The following is a 12,537-nucleotide window of genomic DNA, read 5'->3' on the forward strand; positions in this document are numbered from 1 at the left end:
TCTGGGTTTTTAAAGTTTTTTTTAAAAATTAGATTAGCTTTTCAGGCCAAAAATCTAGTTCTGTCGTACATTTTCTCCAGGGTTTTTTAATGCCAGATTTCTGTCTAACATCATACAGCTAAGAGAGAGTTTAGGTAAACAAAAATGTGACTTGAACAATACTGCTGAAACTTGGCTTGCTCAGCCCAAGTTTGAATCCAAAAACATTGTGTTAACGGCAATGAAGAGACAAAGTCTTGAGCTCGCTAAATTACTCAAAAACAATAAAAACTAAAAGGAGAAAAAAATAAAGTGTTGCTGTAAAAATGTGTGGTACTGAATATAGTTTCATAACTCTAGGAAAAAATGTGTAGCATAAAAGACTCATTAAACTCATTAAAACAATGACAATGATGCCAAGAATCCTTTAGCTCTCTACTTTAAATAAGCTAAGGAACCTGTATTTACTGTTTTTTCTACAAATATGAAGGTCTGTCTTTGATAAAAATTCACTTTTATCAAATAAATGCATAATTTGACTGCACATATTTATTATTGGACATTTTAAATGATAACATCCTCTCTACCACAGGTACTGAAATAGCAGGTGTTTCTTAAATACTGTCCTATTACTGGTCAATTTAACATCTGTGACTGTATGTGACTATGCATGCATCTTTAAAAGATATTGCAGCCAAAACACTTTGTCATTAAGTTATGTTTTAATATAGCAGCTATATCAGTTGTACTCCAGAAGTAACTTTAATTGTTTTCATTCCTCACAACACCACAGCTTGTTCTCCTGCCACCGCTGCTTATCACATCTCCCTTCATCCTAAGGTTCCATTTATTAGACCAATTTCCAGGCTCATGCAGTCCCACATCAATAATTTACCACTAATAATTTGTGTGGCTACTCCATTTGTCCCTGAGCTAGCCTTTTCCTTTTCTTATTGCAAAGAAGAGAAAGGGGTCCAGTCCTTAATATGTCCCCTTTTTTTTTTTTTTTTTTTTTTGTACTGGGCCTTAAGGAAAAATCAGATGAAGGTGGAGGGATTCAAGCAAAACTCATCAGGGACATAAGTGAGGCCTGAGGCAGAGATATTGTACTTTCTCAAGGCACCTTCCGTTATCCTGTCATTTTTTTTCTCCAGATCGTCACCTTTTTCTTATTTTTTTATTTTCTATATCCATGATGCCTCTTTGGACTCACTTTCTCCTTAAAACTACCCATCTCTTTTTCTCACTTTTTCCTCCTTCTGTAATTGACCTAAGAAGATATCTGTCAGGCTGTCTTTCCACTCTTCTTCCGAAGTTTTGTACATGTATACACGACGTGATTGTAAATAGTGTGAATGCATGTGAATAAGGCTACAAATGAAATGCGATTGGTGAGGTATGAACGTTATGTGTGTCTGTGTTGAATTGATTGTAATCTGAAGTTACCAAAGGAATCTAAAATTACATTCCTTTCTTCTCTTTCAGTTCATGAAGTATCATAAAACACATATGCTTTGGAAGAAGCAGAAACGTATCTGTTCGAGCAAAGCACAACATTTTCAGCTTGTATGGATGTGTTGTCACCTCAGTTCAGGCAGCCTAGAGTGAATCCATACCTGCTTGTATCCAGTCTTTCCATTGATTTATTTTTATGCCTCCTTGCCCTCAACAGCCAGAGCCAGAGGCATGTTGTTTTCAGGTTGTCTGTCCATCTGGCTGTCTCATTCTCGTGGACACAACATCTCAGGAACACCTTGACGGAATTTCTTCAGATTTTGTACAAACATTCATTAGTACATCGAGATACCTACTCAAGGATCAACTGATTAGATTTTGGTGGTGTACGGTCAAGGTCACAGTGACCTCACAAAACACAGTTTTGGCCTTGTGAACGCAATATCTCTGTAACGCCTTGAGGGAATTTCTTCAAATTTGGTACAAATGTTCACCTGGACTCTAGGATGAACTGATTAGATTCTGATGGTCAAAGTTCAAGGTCAGTGTGACTTCACAAAACAGTTTTTAGTCATTTCTCAAATGGTTGATATGTTATATGACTCTGGATAAATAGAAAAGAAAACAATAGGAATTCTAAAGTGTCTGTAGCCCCGGTAGCCAGGATAATGTTAAGGCACCCCTGGGTATGCTCAAAGGCCAGTCCAACTATGGCACAGGGGAAAGGGAGGGAGCGAAGCATTTACTTGTATTTGTAAGGGATGGAATCCCCAACCTTATGCTGGTAATACTTTGCCCCTTTTATTCCATGGTTTTTATGAGGCAAACAAAATTTTAATTCTAACACCTCATTACATCTCAAATATAATTTTTTTTCCCTTGTTCAGATAGTAGTTTGAATTTCAAATAAAAATTGACTGTGCACAAACACTGAAGTGCATTCACTCGCTATCCTTCAGCACATCAGCAAGTGTTTGTTCATTTACTTTTATGTACCGTGATTGTATTTGTGCGCACACAGAGCTGAAGGCATGCTTTCACACTTTGTGATGCAGGTGCCTGTGAATGTTTGTGTGTGTTGCTCCCCAGAGCAGGGGTTTGTTAGTTCAGTCAGCCTACCTGCTCACCTGTGGTACCATATATCTCAGCTCCTTAATCTGATTTGACTGCATTCCCCCAGCCTCTGTCTCTGCCAGCTACCCTCACTGTGATTCTGTTGTCAGGCACAAAGTAATGAAAACATATAAAGCTCTCATTACCCGCCAGTGGCTGTGGGGCTGAGCGGTAGTAGACCTCTACACTCCCAGACTCACACAGGAGAGAAGACACACAGATGAGGAGCACGCTCTCACATACTGTACAGTCATATGTACAAACACACAACCACAGATACACATGTGTGAGCCTGAGGCAGGCTGCAGTTTAAATTACCCAGCTGTCATCAGACTCTGATTGATGGCTCCTTCTCTGGTGGCTGCTATATGATAGGCTTTTATTGACCGTGTAATTTTTCTATAGCCATGTTTGGATGGGTGGGCAGGCTGATTTGGTCAACGAGGCGCAGTTTCATTCATATAGATTGCAGCTGGTGTACATTTTCAGTGATGTGTCATTTTCAGTACATTCATGATTTTGGTTTGAAAGAAGATATTGATTATCCTGACTTTAAAGACACTTATGCAATATGTGTCTAATATAATGTAGTGTGATTTCTATTCTAACGTACTGCCACAAATGATTGTTCCACAGTTCCCAAATAAATGTGTGAAACATTGCATGACTTTTTAATGGAATCATAATATGCCTGAATTACCACTTTTCTTTCTCTTCATTAATAGAGACATGACACTAAGCTAAGACTCCATGCACTTTGTTGTACATTGTGTCATCTCATTTGTCAGATTCTGTGAAGCATTGACACCACAATGCAGTAAAGAATACAATTCCTGCTATTGGTATTTTTCTTCTTCACTTGCAGTGTATCAAGTATTGCAGATTCGCTGTATCATGATACCATCGTCATCATGGGCAGTGTATCATATTGTGAGTTACTCTGTGGTTCCCACCCCTGTCTGACCAATGGTAAAATTGGGTTGAGGCTGAGATGGAATCACGGGGATTTGCTTGCTATTTGTTTGGTAGTTGCACAAACATCAGTAGAAGGTTACTATGTGAACTTACTTGATTAAGACTTAGACTGAAAAAATGTTCCTCTTTGCGAACTATTGCCTTTGCTTATGAAACATATAGTTTGCACTGACTTTGTTTGCTTTGTTCGTGGCATTTCACATTAGAGCCGTATGTACATACAGGCCTGTTTTGATCTTTCCCTAATTATATTCTCTCATATACACACACACACACACATTTTACACAGGCATCTGGAACCTGGCCAGTATAGCCACAGTCTTTCACTTCTGGCCATTCTGCAGCTTCAGGTTAATTAACCTCAGTAATGGTACTTTTAAAGCAGCCATTGAGTGAAGTGAAACTTTTCCAACTGTGAGATCTCATGAATTTGAACCATCTCCCTTCCTTTGACATGCCTGCTCACAGTCGAGGTTTCCTACCTTTTTAATCCTTGGTTTATTTTATTATATTATAGTGTGACTTTGTTGGTGTGGGTTATTGACCTTCACATGGACATTTTTAAACAGGCAGACAGCCAACCAGAGACATGTGCACACACAGACGTGTCTTCTTCACTCTGAGCCTGCTCCACTAACATAACCCCTATATGGCTGTCCTCAGTCATGCCACTGATATGATTCTGTTAAGGGCCCAAAGGGGCAGCAGAGAAAGGGTGTGGCTGAACTTTAATCACTCAGGAGGAAAAACTGGATTTATTGGAAAGAGATTAAAAAAAATGAGAGTGAGAGAATAGAAGGGAAAGAGGCAGAGACACAAGGGGCAAGGCAGAGAAACTGGAAATGGCACCATGATGCTATAGATGTTACACTCACTGATCATACACATTAAGCCACTGTGAGTCTGCTTGTGAGTGATTGTGGGATTGAAGTGAGGAATCCAGTAAAGCAATTGTTGCAGAATTTATTTGGGTGAGCAGAAGATATGTTTTTGGATCAAGATGTAGCCTTAATAGCCATAGTACTGTGTACTGTAGCTAATTCTGGATCAAAAAATACAGATCAAAATCAGAGTCATGTGTCTGTAGTAAAATATAATACTCACAGGATCGTATTTCTAGTATGAAAACAGATCATAAGGGAATGTTTTGGCAAGACAGCCTTGACATCAGATAGGAAAGTAGTCTCACTGTAGAAAGAAATGATGTTGAAGATGGGGCATATACAGTACTACTCCCCACGAAGTTGCTCATTTCATTTATTTCTTTGCTTTAGTCTTTTCATCTAAGACTTTCCTGACCATTATTTCTAATCAGCATCTCCCTTTGGTGTCTACCTTCATCAAATCCTCCTTTAACTTACATCTGGCAGCGTACCAGCTACCTTCAATCGGCTACAATCACTCTATTTGTGCCCCCGCCTGGTGTCAAAAACTAGTGGAAGGTGAATGTCCTTTTTCTTTACCCTCTCCTTAGCTGTGAAATATACTGCTTCTGGCTTACTCTCTTGATTTAACTTTATATGTCTACCTCTCTTCCATCTTCTCTTCTCTCTTGCCTTTGAAATGTTTGCCAGTAGATGCTTCTTGCCACCTTTGCAGACCTGGGGATCTGCCAAAAGTTGGCCCTCTGCGTTACGACTTTATTTCACAGTGCACCCTCTCAACTAGGCTCTATCATCTATACCAAATGATTTGTTCCTGTCACCACATTGCACAATATCTCCTGCTGCTGCCATGGCTGCGGCACTCTACTTTTTCTCTCTTCTGACACCACGATTGAAGCTCTTGTCTCCACTCTTCTCAAAAATAGGCAAAATTATGGGCCAATCTCCAGGCAATCTTTGTTGTTCTGAACACCCATGTGAAAGTCTTCGAGACTCCGATGCCTGACCTTGCTGCATGGTTCAAATCCCTGCTGCCATTTGCCTGGCTGTGTTCTCTAAGTTAAGATCCAGACGTCCATTAACTAAAATCCTTCTTACAGTTATAATATGTAGTTGAAAACAACAAAGGTGTAACCAAAGTGTGTCCTAAAATGTGGCTTAAAAGAGGATAAACATCAATTTTGAGCTTCTGGTAAGCAAGCCTTTTTTTTCTATTTAAAAAAAAAAATCTTTATTGAAAACCATTCAGGGGAACAATGACGCTGAAGCATGCGCATAGGGGATATGATGTCATTGACAGGCGACCAAATGAAATGGAGCATTACCATGATTAAAATTACTATTTCTCTGGTTTGGGAATTGCTGGACATTTGGGATGATGTCAGTTCATAACTCAAAAAAATATATAACATAGGTCTGGTCATTTTAATATGGAAAAGTTACATATTATAACTTTCAGGACTTAAATGATTCATAGATTATTGTCCGTCAGTTAACTACTTGATATAATTATCTAATCATTTCAACATTAATCTCAGTAATTTGTGTACATCTAGAGGAGGCAGTGGCATGAGTGAGTTCTTGTTGCATTGATGCAGTTTTAACAGATAAAGTGCAGCTGAGTGTCTGAAGTGTAAGTAATTTTATGTATACAATATCTATGTCTAGATATTGTATACTTAACAGTATTTACAATTGTCTGTGTACGCATGTGTAACTGTGTCTATGGCCAAGTGATAATTTAATGCATTTATTGTCATACATGAATGAGCAACATCCAACAACTCAAACTGACATGGCTGAACAACAGGGGACAACTCCCCCTCTCTCCCCCGTCATTCTGCTCTGTCTCATTCTGTCTTATTCCCATATGGATGACACACGTGGTGCAACAGCTGATGTACTGTACAGTGGTTTGCTGTTCACTATGCTTTTCAGGTCGTAGGCTGAGCTGATAGATATGCAACAGGGAAATGTACCATTAAAAGACAGTTTGGAGAAAATGCACTTTCACTGTTGAGCAGGAAGTTAAATATCGTGTGAGAAAAGAGTAACAAGGCTGTGAAAACAGTAATGCTGTACTTGTGTTGATTTATCTCTACTGCAGCAACATGTGTATTAACTCTTTAAATGTGTTAATGTTTACAAGTGATTTTTCTGCATTGAGGCATTTTTCTGACTTAGGTTACCATCAGCTGTTTGCTCTAGCCACTGATTCACCCTCTGAATACCAATGTAGCAGCTTTGTTACATCCATAAAATCATCACTGATGAGTATCATTTGCTTTTATATCCACACAGTACTGTGTTATTTAATATAATTATGAGAAACAATTACTAAGCCAAGAATAAATGTACACTTTCAGTTCATTAGTGCATTTTTAGTAGTGACATTACACATTATGACATTTTCATGCCTCTGTGCCACCAACAGCTGTGGCTGGAGGCATAATGTTTTCATGTTGTCAGTCTGTCTGTCCGTCCATTCTTGTGAACGAAATATCTCAGTAACCCTCAGGACACACTGCCTGCCTTGCTTGTGGGTGGTGGATGTGTTTCTGAGCTGCTGCAGCTCGCACGTGTGTGTGTGTGTGTGTGTGTGTGTGTGTGTGTGTGTGTGTGTGTGTGTGTGTTTACACCGCCTGCATGTCTGACACGTCACTGCTACTGCCAGTTATATCTGCCTACATTGAGTTTTCCTAGAATGATCGGCAAATAATAATCGAATGTTTGGTTTCTTTTCATAAAAATACATGCACACGCACGCACGCACACAAAAACACACATAGTCTGAGCAAGCGTGAGAGACAGAGAGATTGCACTGGAAAACTACTGCCCTTGAATTATTGACATAATATAATTTTAGCCTGCATTGGGTTTCTGCTAAGACCATATAGTACATGTGGCCTACAGTGACAGGTGATTTTATGTAATGTTACTGGTATGATAACATTATCATTATATACAGATGTTTTCCCTGGCTATTTTTAGTCTATACGAGATGCCAAATCTCGAGCTGGTAGTCAAAGGTCAGGGTGACTTTGACCTCACAAAACCCATTTTTGGTCTCGTGAATGTGATATCTCAGTAACACCTTAAGGGAATTTCTCCAGCTTTAACGTTCACTCAGACTCAAAGATGAACTGATTAGATTTTGGTGGGCAAAGTCATGGTGACATAACGTTCTTGTCAAGGCGATATATCAGGAACACCCAGAGGGAATTTCATTACATTTGGCACAACCATTGACCATTGAATTCGGTGGTTGAACTGGACCATTGATGGATTACAGAATGGGCACTGGACCAGAGCCTCTGTATAAAGTGATTGTTGATTTTTCTTGTTGGGAAGTCAATGAAATAACTACAAAGAGATGAAAAATGTGTCTCTCAAACAAAACAAGAGATGCAAAACACCTACAAAGGGAAACAAAATTATTGCACAGAGAGTCTAAATGGCCGAAAAGAGAAGCAGGGATCCTGTAGCCATTGTAGCTGCTATTGGGCATGGTACACCCTGGATAGGACGCCAGAAAGACACAAAATGAAAAATAAAAATGGACTCAAAACTACCAAAAAGAGATGAAAAGACACACAATACAAGTAAAAAGAGATGCAAAATGACCACAAGGAGTGTCTCTGAATCTGTGGCCCTTGCTTTTATGTAGGAGGGGTGGGGGCCCATTACATGTTTGGGCCCATTGTCTCATAATCTGTCCATGAACAAGACTGTCGACTATGAACTTGTGGCTAAAAGAGCAAATCCCTGCAGCCAGGTTCCAATGGTTCTGTGGTTTTGGAATGAGATTTTCATCAGTCACACATGGGTGTAATGTTCAGGCATCCACATCCTTCTTTTTTATTTATGTATGTATTGTATATTTATTTATGTAAATGAGGTTTTTTAACTAAGACAAAGTAATACTGAATATTTTTCTTGGCCCATGTATTAGGCGGAGGTAATTCCAACAAGTTTACCAAATTTAACACATAATCCATAGTTTGTAATTTAGAATGACAGCCAGTCCTTTCAGCCCCTCTGTCTCACTGCGTTCCTTGAGCTTTTCAAACATTGCGCTGAATGAGCTCTGCAGTCACAGCAGGTATTATCAAGAACAACAGCATCAAGGGCTGTGCACACATTACTCAAGCTGGAGGGTTCCAGCATGATCACCTACCCTGTCCCAGCCTGCCTGTTGGTTACACAACATTGCAGATGTGTTTGATTTGGGTCATTTATGGTAATCGCAGAGATGTGCATTATGCAAGTTATTTTTTTGTTCTGTTTGTTTTTTAACCTATGCCATGGTAATACTAATCTCAACCATTGTCTCATAATGACGAGCCTGTATCTTTTCCAGAACATCAGCTGAGTGCAGAGAGACACAACTCTGACATGGAGCTCTGCTCTCTTCTGGTCTCAGACAGTGATTACTGATTTGGCTCCTCTCTTTTGTTCCGTTCTCACATGGTTCATCATGACTTTATTGTGTGACTCGAGATGAAATACAATATGAGAAATACAAAAAATACTGGAAAAAGGTGACTGATTTTTAAAAATGCTCAAAAGTGTTACAGTAATAAGAGTAAATCTAACTTGTTACTTCCACCCCTGACAAACATCGATCTCCCATTTCACTTTAGCATTAACATCTGTGGTCCTGGGGCATTTCCTGTCATTTTTCTTAGGAGGAGAGTTCCTGTAATTCACTTGCTGATGACAGATCAGCAAAGCAAATAAAGTCTGTTGAGACTGCAGGTGGTTCAGAAATTTTTCTTCAGTGGGCACAAACTTCTAAGTGATTTCCTTAAAAAAAAAAAAACAAAAAAAAAACCCTTGGTAATTCATGTAAAACTTGTGAGAATTTAAATCTCCGCCAACTGTCAGTGCTTCTCTCTGATCATCCTCCCTTCCTTTGGGATGGCCCTCAGGGTCCTTCTTAATCCTTCAGTGAAACTATCTATCGTTGCTTCCATCCTTCCCTCCTTCCTTCCCCCCGTCTTTCCATTTTGTTCAGTCCTTCCGTTGTCTCCCCTCCGCTTGTCTTTCTCTCTTTTGATCAGCACACATCCATGGTGCCGGATCCTCAAGCAAAATTATTTATCCTTTGAATGCTTTCATATAATTCTTTCCTTTGTCTCCCTGTCTTTCCCTGAATCAGTTTCTCTCCCTCCTCTTGCTCTCTCCCTCAGGGTGTCTTTCGCACACCGGTCAACTAATTTGTCCTTTCTTGACTCCCTCTTCCTCTCTTTCTCTTCCTTTCAGTACTTCATTTCCCTCCTGTCTGTCATCTTTATTTGGTCAATTTGCTTCTCCCTCACAGTCTTTCATTCTTTCTTTTCAACTTTTCCTCTGCCTATTGCATTTCCCTCAGGGTGTCTTTGTATCCTCCAGCTAAAATATCCAGTCCCCCATCCTCACTTTGTTTTATCTCTGGCATCCCTCTCTCTCCCCTGGTTTCTCTAATTTCTTCAAAAACGTTTTTATCCCTTTACTTTTTTTTTTTGGACATTTTGGTCATCCTTCTCTCTACATAAGCTCTGTGTACTACATAATGTGAGTATGAGTGAGTGTTTGTGTGTGAGCAGCTGGCCTCTCACACCACCAAGCTCCTGCTCCCCTGACAAGAAATCCATTATCTTCATGATGTTCCTGAACTTGGAGGAAATTGAGTTACGCAACGCTATTGACTTTCTAGGGCTTGGAGAGCTTTTACCCTGAACTAACTTAAGTCTCTTTTTGTCTCTCTCTGTCTCTCTCTTGTGCTTCATCTTTTATTTGGTGGGAATATCTAATGAAATCAGAGGTCATGGAAAAGAAGTCTTAGTGAGATTAAAATGTCTCTTCTGGAACCTGGCCAGGAATGCAGTATACAAGTGACTAACAGCAGCGTGCATATGAAAAGAATCCAATCAAAATAAAATCAAAGCAAAGTGGAAAGTCAAACTAAATTCAAAAAGCTTTTCTAACTGCACACATTTCTGAATTTATTGCTCAGGTACTTGTCTGTTACTTTGTGTTTAGGTGGATCATTGTTTCCTTGTTTTCGACAAGTATTATTTAAGCATTTTAACAGGATTGTAACATCTTACAACAAGATTTATTGGTAAAGCAAGTCTTAGTTCCCCTTTAACCAATCTCTATATCTATCTTTCTATAGTTAGATAGATAGATAAAGCTTCTACACACATTCTAAGAAACAGGCAAAATAGATGACCTATTATTAAACTGAGTGGAGGGAGGAAAGCATGTCGGCACAAGAGATCATATAATTTAATCTCTTGTAAAAGTTACAAGTGTTTAAATTTCTCTTAATAAAAAAAAAAAAAATATCATAAAAACCTCCACCCAAGAGATGGAAGAGGGTGGATATAAGGATTATGTGTCTGTGGGCTTAAAGTGAGTGAATGTCTTTCTGTCTTTTAGTAAGACCCGGGAACACCCAGAATTGCGATTAAAGGACCAGGCTTCAGGGCAATATTAAGAGCTTTAGAGGAGCTGTCAGAAAAAGAAGGCCAAAACCTGGTCAACTTTGGAGAGAAGTGAAACGGAGTATGGCCTGCGGGTGAGAGAACACCTCTCATATGCTTCACTAGTACTTTTCTGAACTTTGTTAGAAGATCTCATGTTGTTTCTGTGGACAGACCATTGTCTTCGGATTACTATATTCAGCTGGGACACTGTTTCTTCTTCATGTAGCTGTTGAGGTTGTAAAATGTTTGATACTTTCAGCAGATCAAATAAAATTATAATCACCTCTACTGTATACGTTTGACAGTAGAAATTTAGAGGTGGATGTCACAAACCTCAGCACATGTAACATAAGATGAGTGGAAATATATATATATATTTTGCAATGTGGGTCAACTGACCCTTTAAGGGACAGACATTAGCAAATGTATGACTCATTAAGACTTTGGGGATCAAACATTACTGACTTTTCCCCTCTGTATTGCTCACGTGAAGAGATTCATGATTTTTTCTACAACCAAAAGGTTAATGTTGTTAAATGATTAAAATCCGCCAGTGTTTTTGTGACAAAGTCTGGACTAATTTACTGACAAAGTAATCTGAAAAACAATAATTACATTCGCAATCAAACCTCACAGGATTCACCCGAGCACCGGCACTGTCAACTCACAGGAAGAGGATTTGCATAATGCAGATCCTGACAAGTCATTCACAGTGGATGACTTGTGAATGAACCATGGTGACATGAACAGTGACTATGAAAATTATGGACTGCATGACTGTTAAGCTTGGCTAGATGTTGTAATTAATTTCTTCTGCCACAACAATGTGAACCCGGCCTCCCGCTGATGTCATCTAATCGGTGATGTTTGTTCTCACATCTGTTAACAAAGAAGGATTTGACAACTTGCAAACCTGAAACTAACAAATTGTCTGCAACAAGCTAACAAGCTCTTGCCCGTGTTTCCCGCTGGCTCTATGAGTCATGATTATTGAGACAGAACTTGGTTTTGAATGGGGGTAAAAAAAAAAAAAAAAAAGTTGAGAGGACCGACATTCATGGAATGTAGTTAAAAAAGATGGAAATGTCGGCGCTTTCTTCAGTCTGTTTCATCCTTGGATTTTTATCTCTCTATGATGCATGGCTTGGTGAAAATAGAATATCCTTAAAGTCTCAGGTGATTTTGCCACTGCTGCTCCATCACAGAGCATTTTTCCAGCTGTCAAACTGATGATGGGTTTCATCATTGGTTGGTTTCCATCATTATGTCTGTTTCTCAGTGGTAATGGGTGAAAAAAATGTTTCTAAGTAGGAAAATGCACATGGGGGTTTTTTGCATGGTAGAAGACATCGAGGTAGAATATTATGAATCAGTCTTTTGGTGTATGTTGTCATTTTCAGTCATCTAAAGAGACATCTTGCTGCACTGGGCAGTTACTTAAAGGCACACATGAGACACAGAGCAATTGTAAAGTTTTTAGAACCCTTAACTTTTTTCTGATATTTTGTTAAAAAAAAAAAAAAAAATCCCTCATCAGTCTACACTCATAATGACACCTGTCTATATAAGGTCTCACAGATGACAGTGTGTATCAGAGTGAAAACTAAGCTGTGAGGAAGGAACTGCCTGCAGAGCTCAGAGACAGGACTGTGTCATTA

General features: G+C 39.1%; 1 long non-coding RNA gene across 5 annotated transcripts in view; it reads left to right on the forward strand.

The window, feature by feature from the left end:
• The window catches only part of LOC139607435 (uncharacterized), a 306,610-nt gene that overhangs the window by 34,668 nt on the left and 259,405 nt on the right, over nucleotides 1-12,537 (forward strand). The window contains exon 3 of one of the 5 annotated variants that reach the window (XR_011684854.1): nucleotides 10,833-10,971. The exons of the other annotated variants lie outside the window; for them this stretch is intronic. This is a non-coding gene — a long non-coding RNA (uncharacterized lncRNA). Of the gene's footprint in view, nucleotides 1-10,832; nucleotides 10,972-12,537 lie in introns of those variants that run through there. 5 annotated transcript variants of the gene reach the window in all.

This window comes from Trachinotus anak, unplaced genomic scaffold (assembly GCF_046630095.1).
Source record: "Trachinotus anak isolate AG129_WGS33_773 ecotype Australia unplaced genomic scaffold, CSIRO_AGI_Tana_v1 ptg000024l, whole genome shotgun sequence".
Classification (NCBI taxonomy): domain Eukaryota; kingdom Metazoa; phylum Chordata; class Actinopteri; order Carangiformes; family Carangidae; genus Trachinotus; species Trachinotus anak.